This window comes from Lithobates pipiens, unplaced genomic scaffold, assembly GCF_037356315.1.
Source record: "Lithobates pipiens isolate NorthernLeopardFrog02 unplaced genomic scaffold, aLitPip1_a1.2 Scaffold_13, whole genome shotgun sequence".
Lineage (NCBI taxonomy): Eukaryota > Metazoa > Chordata > Amphibia > Anura > Ranidae > Lithobates > Lithobates pipiens.
In genome coordinates, this window is record NW_027507718.1 from 408,072,987 (window position 1) to 408,098,538 (window position 25,552).

At 43.8% G+C, this 25,552-nt stretch overlaps 1 protein-coding gene across 2 annotated transcripts in view; it reads left to right on the top strand.

The window, feature by feature from the left end:
* Positions 1-4,596: 4,596 nt before the first annotated feature.
* LNX1 (ligand of numb-protein X 1) overlaps positions 4,597-25,552 on the top strand; it is a 293,661-nt gene continuing 272,705 nt past the window's right edge. For both annotated transcript variants that reach the window (XM_077477486.1, XM_077477487.1), the window contains exon 1: positions 4,597-4,745. The gene's annotated coding sequence lies outside the window, so the exon portion shown is untranslated. The remainder of the gene's footprint in view (positions 4,746-25,552) is intronic.

The following is a 25,552-nucleotide window of genomic DNA, read 5'->3' on the forward strand; positions in this document are numbered from 1 at the left end:
CTACTCTTAAACTTTGTGTGTCAGAAATTTCGACGAAAAAAGTCAGATGGAGCCCACACACGATCGGATTTTCCGATCCCACATTTTCCGCCAGAAAGTCTGACCGTGTGTACAGGGCATTATAATGTCACCACTGTAGACATTTCAAACCTTAGATATAAAGAACATAAGTGATGTTATGACATAGTAATAGACATTTTAAGCAGCAATGGCACGCATATTAAGCGGTATGCAAAATTGTCACCCTAACGAGTAACTTGCATTTATATTTTTAGCCCCCAAGTGCATCACTTTACATTTTTCAACATTAAACCTCATTTGCCATGTAGTTGCCCACCCATTATTTTATTGAGCTCGTCTGGTAAAGTTTCTATATCCTGCAGTGAAGTTATGCCCTACTTATTTTTGCATCATCAGCAAACACTGAGATTGAGCCATTTATACCTACCTCTATATCATTTATATATCACTGAATTGGTCCCAGGACATAGCTTTGGTGTATCTCACTTACCGCTCCAGACCAATCTGAGTACATGTTATTTATCTCCACGCCATCTCTCCATTTGGACGCACCTTTGTAACCAGTTTTCTATCCAAGAACAAGCACTATGGTCCATTCCTAAAGACCTCAGTTTGTAAATTAGGCATCTATGGGGGACTGTATCAAATACTTTTGCAAAAAACATGCTAATTACAACTAATGATAAATGATATAGAGGTGGGTATAAATAGCTCAATCTCAGTGTTTGCTGATGATGCAAAAATAAGTAGGGCATAACTTCACTGCAGGATATAGAAACTTTGCCAGAAGAGCTCAATAAAATAATGGGTGGGCAACTACATGGCAAATGAGGTTTAATGTTGAAAATTATGCACTTGGGGGCTAAAAATATGAATGCAAGTTACTCGTTAGGGTGAGAAACTCTGGGGAATCCAGGAAGAAAAAAGATCTGGGGGTCCTAGTAGAAGACAGACTGAGCAATAGCATGCATTGTCAACCTGCAGCAAGCAGACTATTAGCATGCATATGCCCAGGTTCACACTGAGCTGGAGGAATGAAGCCATGCAAGTTCAGCTGAACTCGCAACAATTTCACTCCCGCATATCAGTCCCAATTTTGGCCGCGATTTCAGAGATATCTGTGCGGGTTTCTGCACAGATGTCAATGTAAATCGCAGCCCGAAATTGCAAAAAGTAATACAGAATCTACTTTTTGAAATTGGAGAGGTGCCACAAATGCAGCATCACACTCATTAGGATGATGCCATTGCCATTAGTACCAATGTGAACTAGGGCTTAAAATTTGGATTTACTCCAGAGATAAAACTATAATACTGCCACTTTATAAAACTCTGGTTTGGCCACATCTGGAGTATTCTGTCCTCAGGAAGCATGTGCTTGAACTGGAGAGATAAGGGAAACAAAATTAATACGGGGACTTGAGGACCTCAGCTATGAGGAACGACTACAAGCACTAAATTCACTAGACGCTTGAGAGGAGATATGATAGCGATATACAAATACCTCAATGGTGATCCCAGCGTAGCAAAAAAACTATTTAGTCTCAGAGAGTGTAAGAAGACAAGGGGCAACTGAAATTGGAGGAGAAGCGGTTTAACCTTAAGCTGCGTAGGGGTTTTTTCACTGTCAGGGCGGCCAGAATGTGGAACTCCCTTCCACAATCGGTGGTGTCAGTGGGAATTATTGATAGTTTTAGACTCTTGGACTGCATCTTAGTGAAAACAGTATACAGGGATATGGGAAATGAATAATGACATGAACACACACACACCAAGTACACAGGTTGAAGGGGATAGACTAGTGTCTTTATTCAACCTTACCAACTATGTAATGTCCCTAAAATAACAAAATGACATTTTGAATGTGTTTGGGGCTATCTTCATCAGCCATTTGCATCTGGCATCACTAAAAGTGACTGTAAAAAAAAAAAAAAAACACATAAAAATACTGAAAGTAAAAACGTCTTACTACATGGTACATATATGCACACTTTTTTAAATCTTTTTTTTATTGAATTTTCAGTGTCATACAAAATCGCCAGCGCAGGGGCCAAACATTTCCCACACAGGGGTAAACTTCCAAATGCGGCAACAGGCCACAACAAAGCACATTACAAAACATATACCCTGCCTCTGATGCGGCAACCGACCGCAACAGGGCAAATTAACACAAACATAAACTTGCCTATCTATACCCCACTCAAGGGAGAGGATAGTGTAGGATAATTCATGCTAAGTATTAAAATGACCGGATAAAGTGTCATAAGAGCAGGTGGGTCAGCCTATAACCATACTACATCCATACCGAACTATGGGTTATTTACTACATCTGTTGCCGTTGTGTTATCATCCAGCCAGCAGTTCCACACCTTCTCAAATTTCTTTGGGCAACCCCTGTTCAAGTAGGTGGCCCTATAGAGGGGTAAGCTAGCGTTCACCAGGTTTTTCCAGAATTTAATAGAGGGGGGAGACGATTGTTTCCAGGTCATGGTGATGGCCTTGCGTGCATAGTAGAGCAACAGGGATATGAGTGTTTTCCTAGCCCTGAGGATCGACATTTGTTCCACCAGCCCCAGCAGGCAATATTTAGGATCACAAGGAATATTAACCTCAGTGGTCTTAACTATCACCAGGAGAACCTCTTTCCAAAAGCATACAATCGCTGGGCAAGCCCAGAAAATGTGAATGAAGTCTCCCAGCTGATAGGAGCAGCGCCAGCACTCCGAGGAGTGCATCGGCGACATCTTGTGCAGTCTGTGGGGCGTGTAGTGGACTCTGTGTACAATTTTGTATTGGACCAATTTGTCCCTGGCTGAAACCAAAGGGGAGAACGGAAAATCCCAAATCTCCCTCCAGTCATCGTCATCCAACTCCGGTATGTCCACCACCCATTTCCTGCGGAGGGAGGACAGCTCGGGGACGGCAGCAACCAGTAGGGACCTGTAAATCTGAGACATGGGTTTCTCCAGGTCTTTTACCCGAAGGATGGACTCAAGCTCAGAGTACTCCAGTACGACCGGTTGTCCCAAAAATTGACAGCGATAAGCATGCGCGACTTGAAGATAACGGAAGTGGGCCCATGTAGGCACATTCAATTTGTCACGCAGGATATGAAAGGGGGCAAGTTCCCCGTTGAGAACGACATGTTTGAGCGTCAGTATCTTACACTTGGCCCAGGCCTGAGGGTCTGGGATGGTATTAAACTGCGGAAGGCCAGGATTCAGCCACAGGGGGGTGTGAGGAGACCAGGAGTTCGGCAGGGACGCCCTCAGTGCCTCTCCCGCCCTCCACGCCCTTAAAGTGGTGCGCATAGAAGGGGTGAGGCAGTGAGGCATTTTTGGGCCCCTGAAAACCAACCCCGTTAAGGCCTCCAGAGACCCCACTATAGCTGCCTCCAAGACCGTCGCAGCATTGGTCAGGTCCGGCTGCAGCCACCAGTGGACGGTAACAAGCTGGGTAGCTAGGAAATATTTGTGACAGTCGGGAAGAGCTAACCCTCCACTGCCCACAGGCCTGGTGAGCGTGGTGTATTTGAATCTGGGGGACTTGGGTCCCCAGATGAAGGAGAGAAAAAGTTGTTTCAGAGAGTTAAAGAAGGCTTTAGTCAGCCATTGTGGGGAGTTCCTAAATATGTATGTAAGTTTGGGAAGGACCTTCATTTTAAGAAGGTTTATGCGGCCAATAAGAGAGAGGGGGAGATTGCCCCAAGCCTTTAATTTGGGCTTGATTTCTATCAGAACAAGTTCAAGATTGAGCCGGACAAAGTCCTTGGTCTCTCTTGAAATGACACATATATGCACACTTTGGCCAGAGCAAATACACATTTGTGATTGCACGCACCACTGCCTGTGAATGCATTTTAATAAATACCCAAACTTTTGGTGCCTTATTTGTTTTGAGAGCACATCGTACAATGCTTTTAGTGCTGCTCCTTTTTTTATGCATGTACCCATTACATCATTTAATTTTTGAAATAGGTGATCTTGTAGTTAATACAGAGCTACATGGAGGAGAGGCTTGATCAGGTCTCCCCTGACCTGATCCAGAATCCCTATAAAGAAACTCCCCAAAATATTTCACAGGTCCCAACATGTAAGTTAGATGATCAGGATGACGTTTGCATTAGTGACTGCCAAATGCTTAAGCAAGCAAGCGGAATGTCATACAGATTGTAAGCAATCGCAAACCTGTGAAAATGTCACCATTGTGCTAATTTGTGTGCACGCAAACCCAGCTTGATTTTATAAGAAAATAATAATGCTGCATGTGAGCTCTGGATAGGCCTATACAAATAAAGTAAATATTGCTAAATGAAGCATGGGGAAAAAAGAAGACCCCCCAGCAGCAGTACAAGTGAAATGTCTTTTATATACATGTACACATGTCAATCTAACAGCTCTACAGATTGCAGGAGGTAATTGGTAGTCACTGTAATCTGTGGATACATTTAGTGAGCCCTGCTCATAGAGAACCAGGTGAGAGCTTTCATTGCCCTATCTGCATATCAATAGCATTCTCCAGCAAGGCTTACCTGCCTGTAGAGGCGTGCCCTGTGAGGTCATTAAATGCTTTGTGAGAATAACCTCCTAATTCATTTACAGGAAGAGTCCTGAGGTGTTTTCACCTTGTGTCTGGAAAAAAACACGTCAACTCTGAGGAAACTATATTCAGAAAAATGGCTGTGCGAATCCCAGAAACTAAGAGCCCTGGCTTTTGTACATGAAGGTAAAGTAGTAAATTTTATTTATAGGTTTATAGGAGTTACTTTATAATACTGTGTTCACGTCATACTGCATTATGAGCTAGTGAAACATTGTGATATAGGAACTGTAGTACAACTGGAGCAACCAGCATAGGCAGTGACAGGGCTTAGTGTGTGACTGGCTTGTCTACCTGTACTCTGTTTTATTTTAACGACTGTGATCAATTTGGCTTTTACATACGACAGACACATAAATGGTGATTTGCTAAATATGGTTATACTATACGTCACTTAGATAAGAGAGCTTTTGTGCGCCCGGTCTTGTGTAGAGGAACTAAAGAAAAAGTAGGCATTAGCTTTGCACATGATTGGATGATTGAAGTGACTACAGCTTTACTGAACAAATTAATCAACGTATTCCATTTGTAAACTAACCCCATAGTGTTTGGAACATGTAAAGAAACTGGCTGCCACAAACAACCAAAAATGCAGTGCAAATGAAGATACAGTATCTCACAAAAGTGAGTATACCCCTCACATTTATGTAAATATTTTATTATATCTTTTCATGCGACAACACGTAAGAAATTACGCTTTGCTACAATGTAAGTAGTGAGTGTACAGCTTGTATAACAGTGTAAATTTGCTGTCCCCTCAAAATAACTCAACACACAGCCATTAATGTTTAAACCGCTGGCAACAAAAGCCAGTACACCCTTAAGTGAAAATGTCCAAATTGGTGTCAATATTTTGTGTGGCCACCATTATTTTCCAGGAGTGCCTTAACCCTCTTGGGCATGGAGTTCACAAGAGCTTCACAGGTTGCCACTGGAGTCCTCTTCCACTCCTCCATGATGACATCACAGAGCTGGTGGATGTTAGAGACCTTGCACTCCACCACCTTCGGTTTGAGGATTCCCCACAGATGCTCAATAGGGTTTAGGTCTGGACACATGCTTGGCCAGTCCATCACCTTTACCCTCAGTTTCTTTAGCAAGGCAATGGTCGTCTTGGTGGTGTGTTGGGAGTCATTATCATGTTGGAATTCTGCCCTGCAACCCAGTTTCTGAAAGGAGGGGATCATGCTCTACTTCAGTATGTCACAGTGCATGTTGGCATTTATGGTTTCCTCAATGAACGGTAGCTTCCCAGTGCCGGCAGCACTCATGCAGCCCCAGACCATGACTCTCCCACCACCATGCTTGACTGTAGGCAAGACACGCTTGTCTTTGTACTCCTCACCTGGTCTCCTCCACACACGGTTGACACCAGCTGAACCAAATAAGTTTATCTCTGTCTCATCAGACTACAAGACATTGCTCCAGTAATCCATGTCCTTAGTCTGCTTGTCTTCCGTAAACTGTTTGCAGGTTTTCTTGTGCATCATCTTTAGAAGAGGCTTCCTTCTGGGATGACAGCCATGCAGACCAATTTGATGCAGTGTCGGCGTATGGTCTGAGCACTGACAGGCTGACCCCCACCCCTTCAACTTCTGCGGCAATGCTGGCCGCACTCATATGTCTATTTCCCAAAGACAACCTCTGGATATGACGCTGAGCACGTGCACTCAACTTCTTTGGTCGACCATGGCGAGGCCTGTTCTGAGTGGAACCTGTCCTGTTAAACTGCATGTATGGTCTTGGCCACCGTGCTGCAGCTCAGTTTTAGGGTCTTGGCAATCTTCTTATAACCTAGGCCCTCTTTATGTAGAGTAAAATTTCGTTTTTCAGATCCCCAGAGAGTTCTTTGCCATGAGGTGCCATGTTGAACTTCCAGTGACCAGTATGAGAGATTGAGAGCAATAACACCAAATTTAACACACCCCAATTTATTCACACCTGAGACCTTGTAACACTAACGAGTCACATGACTCCGGGGAAGGAAAATGGCTAATTGGACCCAATTTGGACATTTTCACTTAGGGGTGTATTCACTTTTGTTGCCAGCAGTTTAGACATTAATGGCTGTGTGTTGAGTTATTTTGAGGGGACAGTAAATTTACACTGTTATACAAGCTTTACACTCAAGTTACATAATTAAAACCATAGATGGATTGAAATCCAGCCAGTCCCTACTGAACCAGCAACATTTTGATCCATCTATGGCCCACTTAAAGTGGAGTTCCAGCCTAAAGTGGAACTCCGCTTATCAGCCTCCTCCCCCTCCCCCCCTCCGATGCCCCATTTGGCACCTTTCGGGGAGAGAGTGGAGCGGGTACCTGCTTTTGATGGGTATCTGCCCCCACTTCAGAGAGATCTCGCCACGGAAGATTGGCCCCCTCCTCCTTTCCGCCCGCCGTTGGGCCATTCAGAAAGCGCAGTGTGCATGGGCAGTAATAACTTGACTTTTGTAATGTTAAACAATGCTACAAAACAGGTCCAACTGAATGTGGCTACTACTAGTAATGATAATATACCATGATCTGGATCAGCCTTTTTCAACCATGGTGCCTTCGCAAAATGCAAAAAAAAAAATCACACAAAAAATTGTACACAGGTTGGCATGTAGATAAAGCCTGCCTTTTAGTTGCCATCACAACCTTCTAGCTGCCGGCATCCTAACGACCAATGGCATCATTATTTGATAAGGAGGATGTCAGTCGCCTGCACAGCAGCCTTGTTTAACCCTCCCCTAGCCCTCGCCGTCAGCACTGGGGTCACATTAGGGTGTCCGTTTATAAAACAGAGATCAGCAGGATCACGGCTGATCTCTGGTTATCTCTGGGGTGTACTGATTTATTTAGCTCAGATAAGGAGCAGAGAACATGTTCTTTGCTTCTCATCATAGTACATGACCGTTTTGTCACAAACGGCCAGTTTATAAAAGTGAGATCTAAATATCTCACAGCTTTTACACTGAAATACCCCCCTTCCAAATGCACCAGCTCAGAGGTGGAGAATCTGGGAGAGAAGCTGTTGTGATAAGAGGAAGAAGGCTTCTTTCATCATAATATCAGCACCAGTGGGTTAAAAATGAATACATATACTATATAGAAGTGCATGTGTGTGTATATAAAACTGAAGTTCTCTGTTTCATAAACCGGCTGCAGAGGAGATAATTTTCCTCTGAGAACTGAATTGAGAAAAAAACTTCTCAGTTTTATAAACATACACATAGCTGAGTGATGGATAAAAAATGAGGGAGAAGAGAAATATTGGAATACTAGTCAGTACCACTTTGCAAAAGTGTATTTGCTTTTGGAGAATAAATCACCTCACCTAACGTTGGGTGTCCTAGGTGTGTGTATGTTGCTGCATTATGTAAAAGTATTGAAATCGTTTTTACACTTTAGAATAGGGTGCCTAAAAATTGTCTATAATTTTTAAAGGGTGCCTTGACTATAAAAAAGTTGAGGAATACTGATCTAGATAATACTGCTTTGCAGCAGTACCTGCTGTCATCGAAGCCTTCATGATCTGTCAGGCTGGGTTCACACTATTGCGAATTGGATGTGGGATCCCCGCATCCATTTCGCAATAGCAGGAGAATGTGACCGGTTCTCTATGGAGTATGAATTTGCACAGGAGCCCTGTGCGTCTTTTAGTCCCTTTCAGGTCCGAATTCAGCCCAAAATTCGGGCTGAAATCTGACCTGAAACAGTGAACCAGGAGTAACAGGACCCCTGCTGTGAGCTGCATCAGCATCCAGTGTGAACTGAGCCTCAGTCAATGGCCAGCCAAAGCACATCTTTCCATTGTTACTTTCCCTGCACAGGCTTTGGCCTGAGGGCTCTAATGAGAAGATGGTGTTGCCCATGGTAAATGTACCCTTTTAGTTTCTAACTAGGAGTATTACAATAGAAAGCTGATTGGTTACTCTGGGCAACACAAGCAATTTCACTTTTAACAAATAAGACTTATTCACTGAGAAAATAATCTTGATGACTATTTAATCATCATAATATTAAACTTATATGCTGTTTTGAATTTGTTATTAACATGGTAGAACAGACAAGTCTATTTTCTACCTTGATTTCTAGATTTTATGACAAGGATCAGAGAAGTGCTGGGACATGTAGTTCATTAGAGTAAGGCACTAGAACCTAAGTAGGGTAGACACATATTTCCACCCGAAAGGCTATCTGCACCACCCTTTCAATGTTTGCTTTGCCAAACACAGTGCAAAGATTAGCTTGTGGACTACTAAAGTGCTTTGCACTGCAATCAGCAAAACATGCAAGCACACAAGGCTGCTGCTTGTAAGATTCAATTAACCACATAAGCAATGGGGTAATACTCCAGCTATGGTGAATTCAGTCTGATGCAGGCAGGGCCAAGAAGGCCAAACACAACATCTACACCTGCCCTTCAGGGCTGTAAGTATACACTGAGAATGAAATCAAACATAGAATGGGTTGCAATTAGCATTAGTTCAGTTTAAGGTCAAGGTGCATTGGAAGTGATTTGGTGCATGGCAAAGGGAACACCAGACATGTGTGTATACTGCGCCATAAGATCCAAACCAAAATTCACTCACTGCATCCTTAAAAATGCTTCACAGACTTATTTCCGAAGAGCAATAGATATGTTCATACTAAGCCTTACTGATGTCAGATGGGCACCTTGAAGGCAATAATTAAAAGGTAAGTCAGAAAAATGTCTCAACTGAAGTGCGGCCAATCAACTATTCAATTTTCATCTTCTTAGCTGCGCGGGAAAAAATGAAAGCCAGAACCTGATTTGTTGCTATGGGCAATGTATCAAGCACTTTTTATTAAAGCAGAACTCAACCCATTGCTTTACTTGTCTCCCAACACAGACACATTCAAGGCAAGCAACACATGATTACTTTCACAAGTGCTTGCGCTCTCAACTGAACTGTCAAGCCATGAAATGGCTAGTGCCATAACTGATCACATGTGCAATTCAAACACAGGCTAAGATGGCAGCTTCCTTGGCTGTAAAGGAGAGGAGGGGTTGGTGCCCCACCTTACCCTTTTGTGACAGTTATAAACTCTGAAACATTTTAAGTAGTTAAAATAAAACTATAGGTAAAATCCCCCCCCCCCCCCAATTTGTATAGAGGGAGGGGGTCATAATCCCTGTCAGTTAATTTTTTGCCATCTGTGTCCCATTGGGGTGGTTTCCCTTCACTTCCTGTCCAATAGCCAAAACAGGAAGTGAGTGGAAATCCCTGCAAATTAAAGGGACTCTCTATTGTCCCTATTGGAAGATTTCCCATCTATTACACTTCTGGGACAACACAAAATTGGGGATTTTCTGTTGCTTTCCCTTACAATAAAAAATGGTAGTTCAGAGAGACGCAGATGGTTGTCCTAATGTGATATTGAAGATGTACACCTCACACCAGACTCCTCAAGCCATGCGTCACACTCTCCTTAGGGGTTCTCACTCACCAGAAAGTAGAACACATCAAGCCTTGATATGTTACCAACGATTGTCATCCACGTCATGGAGGGTGTCGGAGATGTACTAGATATCGGATAGAAAAAACTCACAATAGCGTAATTCCATTTTCTTATCCTTTATGCTTTTCAAATGACAGGCTCCATAAAATCTGACAGTAAGATGGTTCTTATCAGCATTAAAGCGGTTTTGTACAGAAAATTGCAAGTTCATCTTATTCAAATGGCTTTGGAACATAGATGCAGTTATGACCATTGAAATAAAATAATATGCAGTATTTACCTTTTATTTTTAATGTTTATGCTGACTTCCGGGCTCTCCTCCCGTGGGAGTAGGCGTGTTTATCGGCTTTGCAATGGTCCCTGGGAACTTTTTTAGCTATTTCCCAGGAATCCGTGGGGGACACAGTCAAGCTGAAATTGCCATTTTGAAAGTGGGCAGGCAGCTCTATCAGCCATTACCACTATAGCACACGAGACGAAAGGAAGGAAAACAAAGAGGACACTCAATGAGCATGTGCGAGATGGAGCAGTGGATTTTGGGAGCTCAGCGTCATCGCATCCAGGAAGTAAATGCCTGTGGGCTTCAAACGCCCACAGTGAAAATGGAAACCGCCGGACTGCTTTTTTAAAAGTTTTCCTTAGCAATGAAATCGTCACGCCGGGGGTTAAAAAGACACCAATCGTGGCTGCAAAGACACCGTAGGAATCGCCCACCAGTGACACAGGTAAAAAAAAAAAAAACGGCAGTGGAATCCCGCTTTAAGAAACATTATTCGCTGCACAGGAGAGAAACGAGATTCTCATGTATGAGGAAGACAGCGTGTCTTCCGCTTGTCTATTCCTGGCCATGGAATGTAAAACGTCATTTCCAGTCACCGTAAGGTCACACACTGATGCGTTTCATCATTACGACTTCCTCTGAAGGCATTACCTTACAGCGCAGCGTCCCGGTTTATATATCAACAAGTTGCAGCGTAAACATTAACCTCTCAAGTGCCAAACCGCTCATATCTGCACTTAAGTGGTCATCACTACTTAGCTTGGAGGTTAATACATAATCTGCGTAAAGATCCACATAACTTGTATACCTAAAATTCAACATAGGGCATGTCTGAGCCCAGGTCGATATTTTACTCAATTAAAGGTGCATGTACAATACATCTGACCTATAGTAGACTCCATAAGCAAGCATGTGATTAGATTTCTAGTGCATTTTAGGCTATTTATCATATGAAAGCTGGTGATAAGAAATGATGGTAGCACTGCTTTAGTAATCAGTTGTACTCATTGAAGTACCTGTGGATATTTTACCATATTGTGTGAACAATTTTTTGGGCATTTTATTGCATTTTTAGCAGCAGCTGACACTATAGAATCACTGTGATTCACTGAGATTAATGAATGGTGTTTATTATTGTTAGATTTACCAGCTCCATAGTGCCGGGATAGTGGAAGAAGGCCTGGGTTTTCACTGTATGTTGATATAATGGTAAACAGAAGAAATAGAGAGGGTGGATATCACTAATGGGGGGGACGTAGAGCAATAAAAGCCTGGCAGGTGTTCTAATCTATCTCCACTCTATCCAAAACTAAAAAAAAAAATTTTGCCTTTAGCTGTACTTTAAATTAACGTGCATTCCATTTCCACACATTCTATAATAATTGCCTAATGCCGGGTTTTTCCTTTACAAAATCTGCCAGTTTGCTCATTTGGCACATGTCAAGACAAATATAAAAATAAAACCCATGCAAAAAGTCAGATATCCGCTATTAAGTGTAAATAAGGGCGTGTGTCACAAAACTGTACTGTATGTAGAATATGTAGGTTTAATTACATAGCATATAGTTGGTAAGGTTGAATAGAGACCCCAGTCCATCCAGTTCAACCTGGGTGAGTGGCTACAATTGTCCTTATCCCTGTAGATTGCACACTCACATTGGTCCCTACCCTCAAGGAGCCCATAATCCAAGGTCCCCATTCATATACTAGTACCAATTTTGGACAGAAGCCAATTAATCTACCACCATGACTTTGGAGTATTGGAGGAAACTGGAGTACCCAGAGGAAACCCACACACAGAGAACATGCAAACTCCAGGCAGGGTCTTGAACCAGCAACCCTTCTTACTGCTAGGTGAGAGTGCTAACCACTACACCACTGTGCTGCCATTGACCCCTGAAAATTAAAATAACGCCTGCTTATCCACAATGGTGTAGTGTGACTTCCAGTCCCTCTCTGTATAAAGTTGGCTCTGGCTGTGAACATGCATTGGGGGTTATTTACTAAAGGCAAATCCACTTTGCACTGCAAGTGCACTTGAAAGGAGGGGGACTGAGGGAGACATGCAAGGAAAATAAAAAACAACATTTTACCTTGCACATGATTGGATGATAAAATCAGCAGAGCTTCCACTCATTTTAGATCTACCCCTTAGATTTAGAGCGACTGCACTTCCAAGTGCACTTGCAGTGCAAAGTGGATTTGCCTTTCGTAAATGACCCCCATTGTCTGTTGTGATCCCTCTATGTCTGACTTGACTGGGTAAATATTAATATAATGTTAACCACCTTTTGGTAATAATGTTATAATGTTAACCACCTTTTGGTAAAGTAACTTCATTGTAGACAGTTGAATACTGTATTATGCTGTATTTGTTTATAAAGATACCACAATTAGAGCAATAGGCATATTAACTATTTAAAGCCACGTGCTGATGGCTTGATTACCAAGAACTGCTAACATAGCCTTCTTTTCTATAGTACAGCACTACAGCCAAACAATAAGTGCAGGTGATGTGAACCAATACACAGCTAAAATTATGCCTTTATTATTTTTCAAAGCACTGGTGAAATTTCCAGCTATGCATAGTATGGAGATGGACTGGATAGGATCTTTGATATCTTTCGCATTGCAGCTCATAGCAGGTCATCCAAAGATCTAGGGTGCTTTATGATGACCAGCTTTCAGACTGTTGGCAAAAAGTGCTTGCATCTGTAATAATTTGCAATGAGTTTAAATTATTTTCTGTTTCAATGTGTAGGACTTTAATAAATACAGTTCTATGCCTGTTGTGTCTAGATAAATGAGCATGCCAAAACATATGAATATTTGCATAAATGTGTAAGGGGCACCTGTTGGAGAGGCAGCCTGTGACTTAGAATAAGTAATCATAATACCTCATCTACAGATATCGCCCAAATCATCCTCTCTACTCCTCCCAGGACCTCTTGCTCCCTTGTTACATCCTCCCATGCTCACCTACAGGACTTCTCCAGAGCCTCTCCCATCCTCTGGAACTCCCTGCCCCAGTATGTCCGGTCAGCTCCTACCCTGTCCGCCTTTAGGCGATCCTTGGAAACTTGCTTATTCAGGGAAGCCTACCCCACCTCCACCTAAGAACTGTACTTGAGTCCCCTCCATCAGATCATCCCCTGCAGCCATCACTCTGTAAGCTCCACAAACAGGGCCCTTCTATTCCTTATGTATCCAACTGTATTGTAATTGTACTGTCTCCCTTTTTATTGTAAAGTGCTGCGTAAACTGTTGGTACTATATAAATGCTGTATAATAATAATAGGCGAGAAGCTCAACTAGAGGAGAATGATGTAATATGTTTTACTCGAAAATCAGGCATTGGTTTATGGATGTGTAGTCACAGTGGGGGCCAAAAGGTCAACATTGCCCTATCTTTTAAAAATAGCCAACATAGAACCCACCTGCAGGTTTTACCCTGCTTCCTGTCACAACTGCTGGGATCTGGGTACATGCTTATTAAGTGCTGTGCAAACTGATAGCTCTTCATAAATCCTGTATAATCATAAATATAATAATCATGATGTCTTTCCCAAAACACCAACTGCACTGCTAACTAAAAACCTCCCAGTTACAAATGGGACCAGGATTGCAGTAAGAAGGTTCTCCCAAAGGGTGATAAGAGGGGCTCCAGACCAAAAACCAACAATTTTTAGTACTATGAAAGCAAACTAGTGGTTAGCCCAAGTAAGTATTGGTTGCACGTAAAGCCGGGCATAGGTGGATCAAAGTTCAGCAGGGACCGGCTGGGATTTGATCCATTTGTGGGCTGGCTGGTTGTACTGAAGTCAATCCATCCATCGAATTCAGTACAACTAAACTGTCAGATTTTTTTGTATGTGATTACCGCACTGCCAGCAGTCATAGCCCCTAACAGTGATCAAGGCTCCTTGCCGGTGTTCTGCCAAAAATTGTCCCCCCATCAGATAGTGTCCGCTCCGTACTGCGCAGGACAAGGAGACTCCGATAGTCTCCGAAGATGAATGGCGCCTGCGCACTTGCTAGTACCTTCTGCCCTGAGTCCAGGTTCAAGCCTCACCATGCAAGTGGACATACGGTAGCACTTAGTAAAAGGGCCCCTTGCGGGCTTACTTTGCTCTCCATGCTTCGGGCACGGCCTCGCTTCGCTTGGCAATTTTTTATTCTGTCTCTATGTCCACTGGACTCAGTGGGCAGGTGCCATTCATCTTCAGAGACCTTCAGCGTCACAGTAGAGAGCAGACACTATCTGACGGGGGACGGTATTCGACACAACACCGGCAGAACACAATAACTCTGTGGGAGTGACAAGCCAGAGGGCGGCTCCACTGCTGCCCAGTCACATTTGCAGAGGTGAAAAGGGCTGAAACTGGCAAAAAGTTTGTCTACAGGACCTCTTCCTTCAGAAAATATGTAGTATAAGGAGGTTCTAAGTAGTTTTCTAGCAAAAAATGCTGATTTTAGCATGCATGTGGACATTTTTTAAATTGCTCCAGATGTGAAGTGGGTATCTACCTTAGATTTTAAGTATTGGCCCAAAGGCATTCATCCTGATCAATTTCCTTAAAATTGGCAAAGATGAGACAAGACAATTGTCTATAGTGTGCAAATGTGACTGCGGTCTAGTGGACTAGAAGGTTTGCTGTATCATCCTTTAATACAGAATAAAGCAAGATACAGATAACCTAGTGCTCCCTTGTTGTCATAGGCTGTATGGGGAACTCCTCCAACCTACAGGAAATAGATTAGTATGCTAGCTAAACCTTTAAACGGTCTGAATTTTAGCCTATCATAGGTGGATCAAATCTTGGATGGAAAAGCAGGACTGACTGAGACTCAAACCATCTCTGGGCAGCCTGGCTGTACTCAAGTCGTTCCATCGGCTATAGCCACTAGCAGTAATCATTGTATTCTGCCAGCAGGGAAGGTTCCTGTGCCCCCCCTCCCCCACCAGCAGGACACAATAGCATTGCGGGAAGGATACGTTGAGTGTTGATGAGGGAATCAAGGCTGCTCGCATTTGGCGAGTGGAAATAAGTGGAGGGTGACTGTGGAGCAGGGGCAGACTGGGCCGACAGATTCCTGGCTGATTGCTTCTGGCAGAAGCACTACAACCATCAGAACGGCCCAGAGGGGGGATTCTTGTCCCCTGGGCCGCTCTGATGCCCTGTAAAAAAGGCTGCACCACTTTTGCCAGAAGCAATCAGCCAGGGAACTGTCAGGAGGTGAGCTGGCCGGATCACACAGAATGGGGATCTCCTGCTGTGATACAGCTTGTATACGTGATACAACAAAGTCCTGCCTCCTGAACTGACACCCATGATAGACAGCACACTAGTCCAATGCCGGTCAAGGAGGCGGGACTTTATTTGACAGTGGCTGGCATTTCATATGCAAGCTGTATCACAGCAGGAGATCCCCCGTTCGCCTTTCCGATTTCTCCTGCTGCATTGATTGGCACTGATCAGGCTGCACTTATAGGCACTAATAGGCAGCACTGATGGGCAATGATAGGCTGCCCTCATGGGCAATGGTGTGCTGCATTGATAGACACTGATAACCACTGATGAGGCTGCACTGGTGGCCACTGTTGAGGTAGCACTGATGGCCACTGTTGAGGCAGCACTGATGGCCACTGTTGAGGCAGAACTGATGGCCACTGATGAGGCGGCACTGAAGGCCACTGGTGAGGTGGCACTGATAAGTTGCATTGAATGGGCTGCACTCATAAGGCAGCACTGATATGCTGCACTGATGGGCACTGATATGCTGCACCGATGGGCACTAATAGGCTGCACTGATGGCCACCGATGAGGCGGCAATGATGGGCGATGATAAACTGCACTGATGGGCACTAATGAAGCTACACTGATAAGGCAGAACTGATGGGCACTGATGAGGCTGCACTGATGAGTACTGATATGCTTTATGTTAATATTGTTAAAGTTGTTAAAGAAGAGGTCTGCCCGCCCCTTTAAAAATTAAAAGTCGGCAGCTACACATACTGTAGCTGCTGACGTTTAACATTAGAACACTTACCTGTCCTGGAGTCCAGCGATGTGGGCACTGCAGGCGATCTTCGGAGCCATTGCTACTAAGAGAACCGGACCCGTACTGCGCATGTGCGAAGCGCACTGCGGACTTTCACTGGCTCGCAGAAGAGGAGGAGGGAGGAGGAGGGGGACCGAGCTGTTGTAGATCGCTGTGGCCCGGTCTTCCAGAAGCGGGGAAAGGTATCCGCTCCCCCCCCCCAAAAGGGGGGGATCAGATGAGCGGAAGTTCATATTTTGGCTGGAACTCTGCTTTAAATATTTTATGCAGAATTAAGTTACAAAAATAAATATTAACAGTGTAATTTCATGCGATAATTTGGGAGGATATGTTTAGGGGTGTGTTTAGGGACGGACTTAGGGGCAGGGTAGGGTAGAGGTTGGGTGAGGAAACTGGTGGCGGGTAACTCTTAAGGTCTGGCTAGTAGCTCAGGACTTGAAATCTTGAGCCCTGATCTATTGCTAGGATTAGAAACATCACATTCCTCAGTCTATGATGTTTTTAAGATCAATTTTCTTTCAGCCATGAACAAATAAATACTAGTGGAGTGTGGCTCACCTGTAGTTTATTGTAGGCCAAGCGTGACTTAGACATTGATGACCAAGAATGAGTCAGTATGATTCTATTGTTTTACAAGAAAATCAAGAACAAGCTCCTGTACTTTTAAAGAATATAAAATTAAGAACGCTCCACTTAGGGTTGCCAATGCATTGCTTTAATTAGTGACGCCACTATTTATACAAGTTCTGTGGCTAACTAGATTCAACATTTCTGTATGTTCGTAATTATGGCGATACAATGGACACACTGATACTTCTGTAGACGATTAACCTTTATAATTTTTTTAAAGGGGAAACAGCATAAAGATAGATGAAACTTGCTGCGTGGGAATCGAAACTATTTTGAACGGGTTAGGGCCTGTTGCCGGCTCATCGTTCTGTAAAATGACATTGACTAGAGGAGTTTGTAGCAGCATGTCAAAAAATGTGCACATAGAGATATTGGTCATGGCATGTCAGATAATTGTCTCCCATACATTTGCTTTGCCTTTTATTTATTTTATCTGCTGCATTCAATTGATGAAGATAAGGCCTCTCCTTTGACACACATTATGATTACGCAATCACTCATTATGAATGCTGTAGGCACTGCTCGGGAATATTCCTGTTGCTAAATCTTATTATAAATACTCCCTCTGTACAACATGCATCAGACCCGTGCAATGCATTTGTGATGTCAGTACAGAGAATAAAATAACAATAAACATTGTAATTTTCCATCCATTTCTGTGAAATGTTTCAGGTAAAGTGCATGTAGGGAAATGGATGTATCTGGGGTAGTCATGAAATGTGTACACCGCTGATGGGTTTACTTCCTCTTTGTCTCCCTGCAAAGGTAAAGCATAATGGACTACTATGCATCGCATAATAGCCCATTATGTGTCACTTACCTGACACAGGAGCCAGCGATGTCACCGCTGTCCCCTGAAGTATGGAGCATCCATCTTCTTCCGGGTATCGCTGCTCCGGTGCTCCCCCGCATGCGCACGGGAGCCGCCACTAACAGCATATCGCCGTTAGCAGCGGCATGCTCAGTGCCCCTCTGCGCCGCTGTCTACGCGCATGCGCCGTAGACAGCGGTGCCTGTCTTTTTGCAAATATCTCCTAAACCATGTCTGTTTAGGAGATATTTGATGGACCTACAGGTAATCCTTAATCTAGACTTACCTGTAGGTCAAAGTGCAAACTACAAGTGCAAATTGCACTGAAAGTGCGCTTGGAAGATAAAAAAACAGCATTTTAGCTTGCACATGATTGGATAATAAAATCAGCAGAGCTTCCCCTCATTTCAGATCTACCCCTTAGATTTACAGAGACTGCACTTCCAAGTGCACTTTCAGTGCAATTTCTTGTGCACTTGTAGTTTGCACTTGTAGTGCAAAGTGGATTTGCCTTTCGTAAATAACCCCCCTTGTCTGTATATTGCACTTTTCGAGCACTAGCTCTTCATTTGTATACTTACAGTCATGCACATCAGTAGTATATATATTTTATTTATTTGTTAATTTGATTAGATACAGGTGTATATGGGCAGGATATGGTAGTACAGCTTGCTTATTCTGTCCATCATATGTTTTATGGGGGTTCTCCCATAATAATGGCAGCAGCAACCCTTTTTTCCCTTATCTTGTTTGGTATTGCACACCTTTGTGCAGGTGAACACGGCACCAGTTCAATTTTCTACTTCAGTTAGTGAGTATTAACCTTAAAGTGGTACTAAACTGAAAAAAAAACATTTATTATTTTGCAGATGGCTTCATTCATTTTCTTTCTTAGGCTTTCTTTATTTTATTTTCATCTGGTGATCCAGCCAATGGGGTTGATTTGCTAAAACCGAAGAGTGCAAAATCTGGTGCAGCTCTATAAAGACACCAATCGGTTTCCAGTTTTTTTGTCAAAGCTTAATTTAAGTTAGAAGCTGATTGGCAACCATGTACAGCTGCACCAGATTTTTCACTCTCCAATTTTAGTAAATCAACCCCAGTAAGGGTCCTTTCACATGGGCTGTCTGCCCGGCGGCCTCCACTTTGCTCAACGAGGGATTGTTCCATTGATCCCGCTGAGCAGGCGGATGGCAGGTCTGTTCCCGCCTGAAAAACTGACAGGCGGACCTGATTGGAAAGCCTGAGTAAAAGGGGCCTAAGTCTGTTTTTCAAAAGCACAAGTTGTATCAGTTACAGAAATGAGACAAACCATTTACCAGTGACTGGGTGCTTACAATTAACTTTTATTTATGTATGTAAAAAGGAAAAAAACTTTTTGCTGTAACTGCTTATAAAGTATTAACTGGAGTTCAGCTTAAATTTGTTAGTGTATTTAAATCTGCTAGTACATGTAATTAGCGATGAGCCCAATGTTTAAGTCGAACGTAAGTAAGTTCGACTCATAAGTAGGTTAGAACATAAGTTTGACTCGAACATCAGGTGCTCGCCCATATCGAACTTTATGAGGCATTCCTGGCAAATTCGAGCGCAGTGCATTGATGTCTGATAAATTGGCCAAAGCATGCACCTGACCTGCATGCTTTGGCCAATCACAGCATGCTCTGCTGTGAGAGCCATGATTGGCCAAAGGCATTGTGCCTTTAGCCAATCATGGCTCATGAGGCTAAGTCCATGCCCCGCACTATATAAGGCTGCTTACACGGCGGCGTATATAGTGTTATGAATGAATGAAGTACACAGTGCAGGCAGTGTAGAGTGTGTGTGGGGGGGTCTGCAGGTGGGTGGGGCTTATCGGAATCTGGAAGCCCCCTTTAATAAGGGGGCCTCCAGATCCCGCCCCCATCCCATGTGAATGGGTATGGGGTACATTGTACCCCTACCCATTCACCAAGAAAAGTGTCAAAAAGTAAAAACCACAATACCAAATTTTTGACAATTCCTTTATTAAAAAAAGAAAAAAAAAGTGTCCTGCGATGTCCATCCATCTTCAAATATAGCGCAGACAAACCTGAAAAATAAAAAAATAAAATACTCCGCCTCCATGGGAGGCATTCCACAGACTGCTGTCTTTTCGCTGTGACAACTGTTATACAGGCAAGTGCAGCCGACACCACCTGGTGACATAACCGAGTAACCTCGCCACTTCTGACATCACGTGTGACATTCGATCACCCCAAAGCACCATCCCCATGTTGAGAGCAAGCAGCCTGGTATGGTTCAGGGGGGGGAGGGGGGTGCTCGCTTTTCCCCCCCTTTCCTGGCCTGCCAGGCTGCTTGCTCAGATAAGGGTCTGGTGTGGATTTTGACCCCACGTCATTTTTTGTTTTTACATTTTGCCGTGGGGTATCCCTTAAAATACATACCAGACTCAAAAGGTCGGGGGAGGGAAACCCAAGCCATTTTTTCATTGATTTTTATCTATGTTGCCGGGATTCAGCAATACATTACAGCCGCGAGCAATTTTAAATGCCATTTTTCCTTTAGAAAAGTAATTTTGCTGCGGCACAGTAAAACACATCAGAAAGATGCGCCATTTCACAGGCAGACTAAGGGGACTCCCCCCTGGCATGATACTTAAAGTATTATTTAATTGTTATTGTTTCACTTTTAGGCATTATTAAAAATCACTGCTCCTGAAAAAACGCCTGTTTTAAGAACTTTTTTTTTTTTTGCATTGATACATGTCCCCTGGGGCAGTACACAGGTCCCCAAACACTTTCATGTCAATAACTTGCATATAAGCCTTTAAAATTAAAAATGAGATTTTTCACATTCGTGTCCCATAGATTTTAATGGTTTTCACGTTTTTTGCCATGTCCATGCATTATGTTTGATAACCAACAGAAACTTACGACACAGCATTTTGAAGATTTAATCTGCTATGTCCTGCAACAAATGACACCATAAAACTACACAATCAATGCACATCTTTTGCAGAAGAAAAATACAGGTGCAGGTAGGAAGGTTTAAAATGTCCTTAAAGTAGGCAACTAAAGGCAAAACTTTTTTAATTTTGTAAAATGGCGATTATAACCATCTGTGTCCAGTGGCAGCCTGTCCATATGGGGCACAGGGGTGCCGCCCCCCTAATCTATGCATCTAGCCCCCTAAGGTACATGCGAACACATGGGTGTTTTTTTTTTTTAGAAGCACATGATTAGAGCCAGAGGCTCTACTAGGTTTCAAAAAGGGTGGGCTCGGGGAGCAGAGTTGTGTGACAATAGCAAATTAATATTCACTATTGTCTTCCTAATTCTTCTCCTGGCCAATCAGGAAGCAGGTCCTGAGACCGTCACCCGATTGGCCGAGAAGAAAAGTGATCCTATCGGCCACTGAGGAGGAGGAGGAAGGAGAGGCAGGGTAAGCACCAGGAGTAGGAGATGCAGGGTGAAGCCGCCCCCTGGAGGAAGTACTGCCTGCAACCTAGATGGGGTAAGTGTGAGGCTGGTGACCAACTGACTGGGGGTGGTGGCGGGTGGATTGTTTCTCGCCCCCCCCCCCCAAAAAATATGTACCACCAGCCACCACTGTCTGTGTCTCATAGCCTGTCTACTGTATCATAGCCAAAGCAGGTAGTGTGGGGAAATCCCTGGTTGTTCCCAGAGTTTACTAAAAGCTAGCATTCCCATTGGAAGATTTCCTTTTATTTCCCTATTCTGGTGACAACTCAAAGTTTTGGACTTTCTTTTATATTTAGGCTGGGTTCACATTATTGCAAATTGGATGTCTTGGTTTCCCAGCATCCAATTCGCATAACAGGAGAGTGTGACTGGTTCTCAATGGAGCCAATTGTGCGTCTTTGGCTCCATTTCAGGTCCAAATTCAGGCAAAAATTCGGGCCTGATACGTCCCTGAAACGGAGAACAGGGACGCACCGGACCCCTGCTGTGAGCCATAGCCGTATTCAGTGTGCATCCCGCCTTACTCTTGGTGATGATGGTAATCAGGACAAATAAGGAGAGTACATTTTCCTAACCAGGGACACAGAAAGCAATAAAAACCTGACAGGCTTGCCTTTAGTTATACTTTAATGGTAAATTTCTCTTAATTTCTCTGTTTTGATCTGTTTAATATAACAAAGCACTTTCAACTGTAAATCTGTTTAGTAGATATACGAAATACCTGTTGATTCTACTAGGGATCTTGTGAGCTGATGCCATTCTGTGCTTGCTTCCATTTTTATCCGTTAAAGTGATGGTAAAGTCTTGTTTTTTTTTTCTATAAAAACTCCAAACATGTTATAGTTAGCTGCTCTGTTGCAGTAGATTTGCACAGAGTAGCCCCAATCCTCCTCTTCTCGGATCCCTCTTTGGTGCCCCTGCCCCCCCCTTGTTGAGGGCCCCCCTTGCTATGGGAGCATCTGAGCCTAGCCGCAGCTCTGTGAGCCTAGCCGCAGCTCTGTGAGCCTAGCCGCAGCTCTGTGTGTCCGTTCAGACACAGTTATTTGGCCCCACCCCCTCTCTCTCCTGATTGGCTAACTGACTTTGAAAGCCGTGAGAGACAATGGTGCCGCTGCTGAGTCTCAGCCAATAAAGGGGGAGAGTCCCGGATGGTCGAAACACTCGTGGACATAGCTGGACAGAGAAGGCGGCTGCTGCACACAGACTGCTTTGTTATCTTACTGCTTGTCGGCACATTTTTATGCAGCAAAACTTGATTGGCTCTTAGTATTGACCCTCCCACTTCCATTCTGAAGTCTACTTTACAAAGAATAACAAGAGGTTGATATAAAGAAAGATTCAGGTACTTACACTAACTACATTTCTTTTCAATGAATACATAACTCTATTAAATGTTGTTTTTCTGCAGCTCAGCTTTAATGTCTATACAGAAGGAAAGCTTTGTGTTTACTTACTGCATTATGTCTGTGCTATTGTCTGTCAACTAACCATTTTCTGAGAATTCAAGGTTGTTCTGCTTGCTTGATAAGTTATTGGATGAGTCTGCAAGGCAGATGTAAATACAAAGGTCCTTATTTATTAGGATGGTACAAAGAGCGCAGAGGTGCATACAACAAAGAGGCCAAATTGCACCTTAATTAATATGTGTTCACTTAACTGCTAAATGGTTGCTATGGCTTACATAGCTGTCAGCAATTATACATTCCCAAGGTCACTTTGTCAGTACTCTCTTCCTAACATTGATTGTATTTACATGTAAGCAGAAATGCATTATGCATTTTAATTGCTACTTCTGAATAAGATATTACCCTTAAAGAGACCCTGTTATTGAAATTGTTTAAAAAAAAAAAAAAAGGCCTCCTATAAGAAGTTTTTATCTAACTCGCTGATTTGGCTTGTCACTTTACAAATTAAACCACAGCACACAACTACAGGCAACCATAAAATTACTGTCAGATAGCATTGTCAGGGTGACCTTACTGTTCTCTACTGTATAGATGGTAACAGCTTGGTTACTTTTTTATTATTAAATTTGGGGCGCTGAAAGCAGAGCATTCACCTGTTACTGGCCATGTGTTCTTTAGACTGCTTTTTGTTCTCAGCATATCGCGTTATCGCTTACCAAACTCTTTGCTCCTAAACCACTTCGCTTTAAGGCTGGATTCACACTATGTGTGGCTGTGGCTCGCAGCAGGGCTCCAATGTATCCCTGTTCACCATTTCAGGGGCAAATCAGGTCTGAATTTTTGCCTGAATTCAGACCTGAAAGGGAGCCAAAGGCACACGGGACCCTTCTGTGTGCTCCGTGGCCATCCCGGAGCTGTGTGAATTGGCTCCATTGCTAGCCGGTCACTCTCTCCTGTCATGCGAATTGGATCCTGGGAAACTCGCATCCAATTCGTATAAGTGGGAACCCAGCCTGACTCACTATCAATGCAATCCCTATTCTCATAGATAAATAAAAGTTACACCATTTAAGCCCCGTACACACGAGAGGACTTATGTCCGACAGACTTCCGAAGGAGTTCTGTCGGAGTTCTGTCGGAGTTCTGCCGGAGTTCTGCCGGAGTTCTGCCGGAGTTCTGCCGGAGTTCTGCCGGAGTTCTGCCGGAGTTCTGCCGGAGTTCTGCCGGAGTTCCGACAGAGTTCTGACGGTCTTTTCGACTGAGCGGACTTGGCCACACACAATCACACTAAACTCCGACGGATTCGAACGTGATGACGTACGACTCGACTCGAATAAGGAAGTTCATAGCCAGTAGCCAATAGCTGCCCTAGTGTCGGTTTTAGTCCGTCGGAATAGCACCGGCGGACTAGCGAATTTTTCGAAGGGACCGGGTCCGGCGGAGTTCCGTCTGAAAAATTTTAAGCATGTTCCATATTCTAAAGTCCGTCAGACTTTGGCGAATCAAAAGTCCGTTGCAGCCCACACACGATCGAATAGTCTGACGGAATCAGTCCTTCGGACTTTGGATGTTGAAAAGTCCGCTCGTGTGTACGCGGCATTAGGCTTCTTAAAAGGCTTTGCTCCTGACCAGTTTTACACAGCTGTATCTTCTGTAAACACCTGCTTGCGCTTTTTTTCTCAAGTACAATTCACACAATTATCTCTTAATTAAAATGTTTAATTTAAAGCAGGTGTCTCAACTGTGGTCTCTTGATTCTTAGGCCAGGTTCACACTGGCACGACACGACAGTTGTATCTGATATTGTCCTACGGCTTAAAGTCCGACATCTGTCCGACTTCAATGAGCGGGGATCCGACTTTGATTCTGACAATGCAGCCAGTTTGTGTCTGGTGTGAATCTTTAGGAGGAACTCCACTCCAAATTAGAAAAAAAAACGGCATGGGTTCCCCCTCCAAGAGCATAACAGGCCCTTCACTCTGGCATGGACCACCCTAAAGAACCTTGTGCCCATGTTGGTGAGGACAAGGGCCTCTTCCCGACAACCCTGGCCGTTGGTTGTCGGGGTCTGCAGGCAGGGGCTTATCAGAATCTGGAAGCCCCCTTTTAACAAGGGGGCTCCCGGATCCCGACCCAACCCCACCCTATGTAAATGAGTATGGGGTACATTGTACCCTTACCCATTCAACAAAAAAAAAAGTGTCAAAAATAAAACACAATATACAGGTTTTTAAAGGAATTTATTAAGACAGCTCCGGCGTCTCTTCTGATTTCTTCTCCCCTCTCTGGCTCTCCTCCACTGATGTCTTCTGCCTCTGCCGATTCTTCAGCCCTATCCGTTTCTTCTCTGCTGATGTCTTCTAGCCGTCTTTGGTTCTTCTCCCTCTGTCCGCTGTCTTCTGCCTCTTATGGGTCTTCTCTGCTGTCTTCTCGCTCTGGGGCGGGATGGATGGGTCATATGGAGACCCCACCCCTTATGATGCCATCACCTGGTGCACAAAGGAGCGGTAATGTCATAAGGGGGTGGAGCCTCCATATGACTTCTACCGGGGACCCTGCCCCATGCCAATATAAGTAGTGGCACACCGCACACCTGCCATTAGAGCAGGAGAGAGCGTTGCTTCAACGTTGGAAGAACAGGGGGAGAAGACCCAGGAAAGAGTGAGAAGACCCAGCAAAAGTGCAAGAAGACAACGGAGAAGACCCGGCAGAGGCAGAAGACAGCGGACAGAGGAAGAAGAATCAGAGAGGGCTAGAAGACATCAGCGGAGAAGACCTAGAGAAGGGAGAAGAACCGACAGAGGCAGA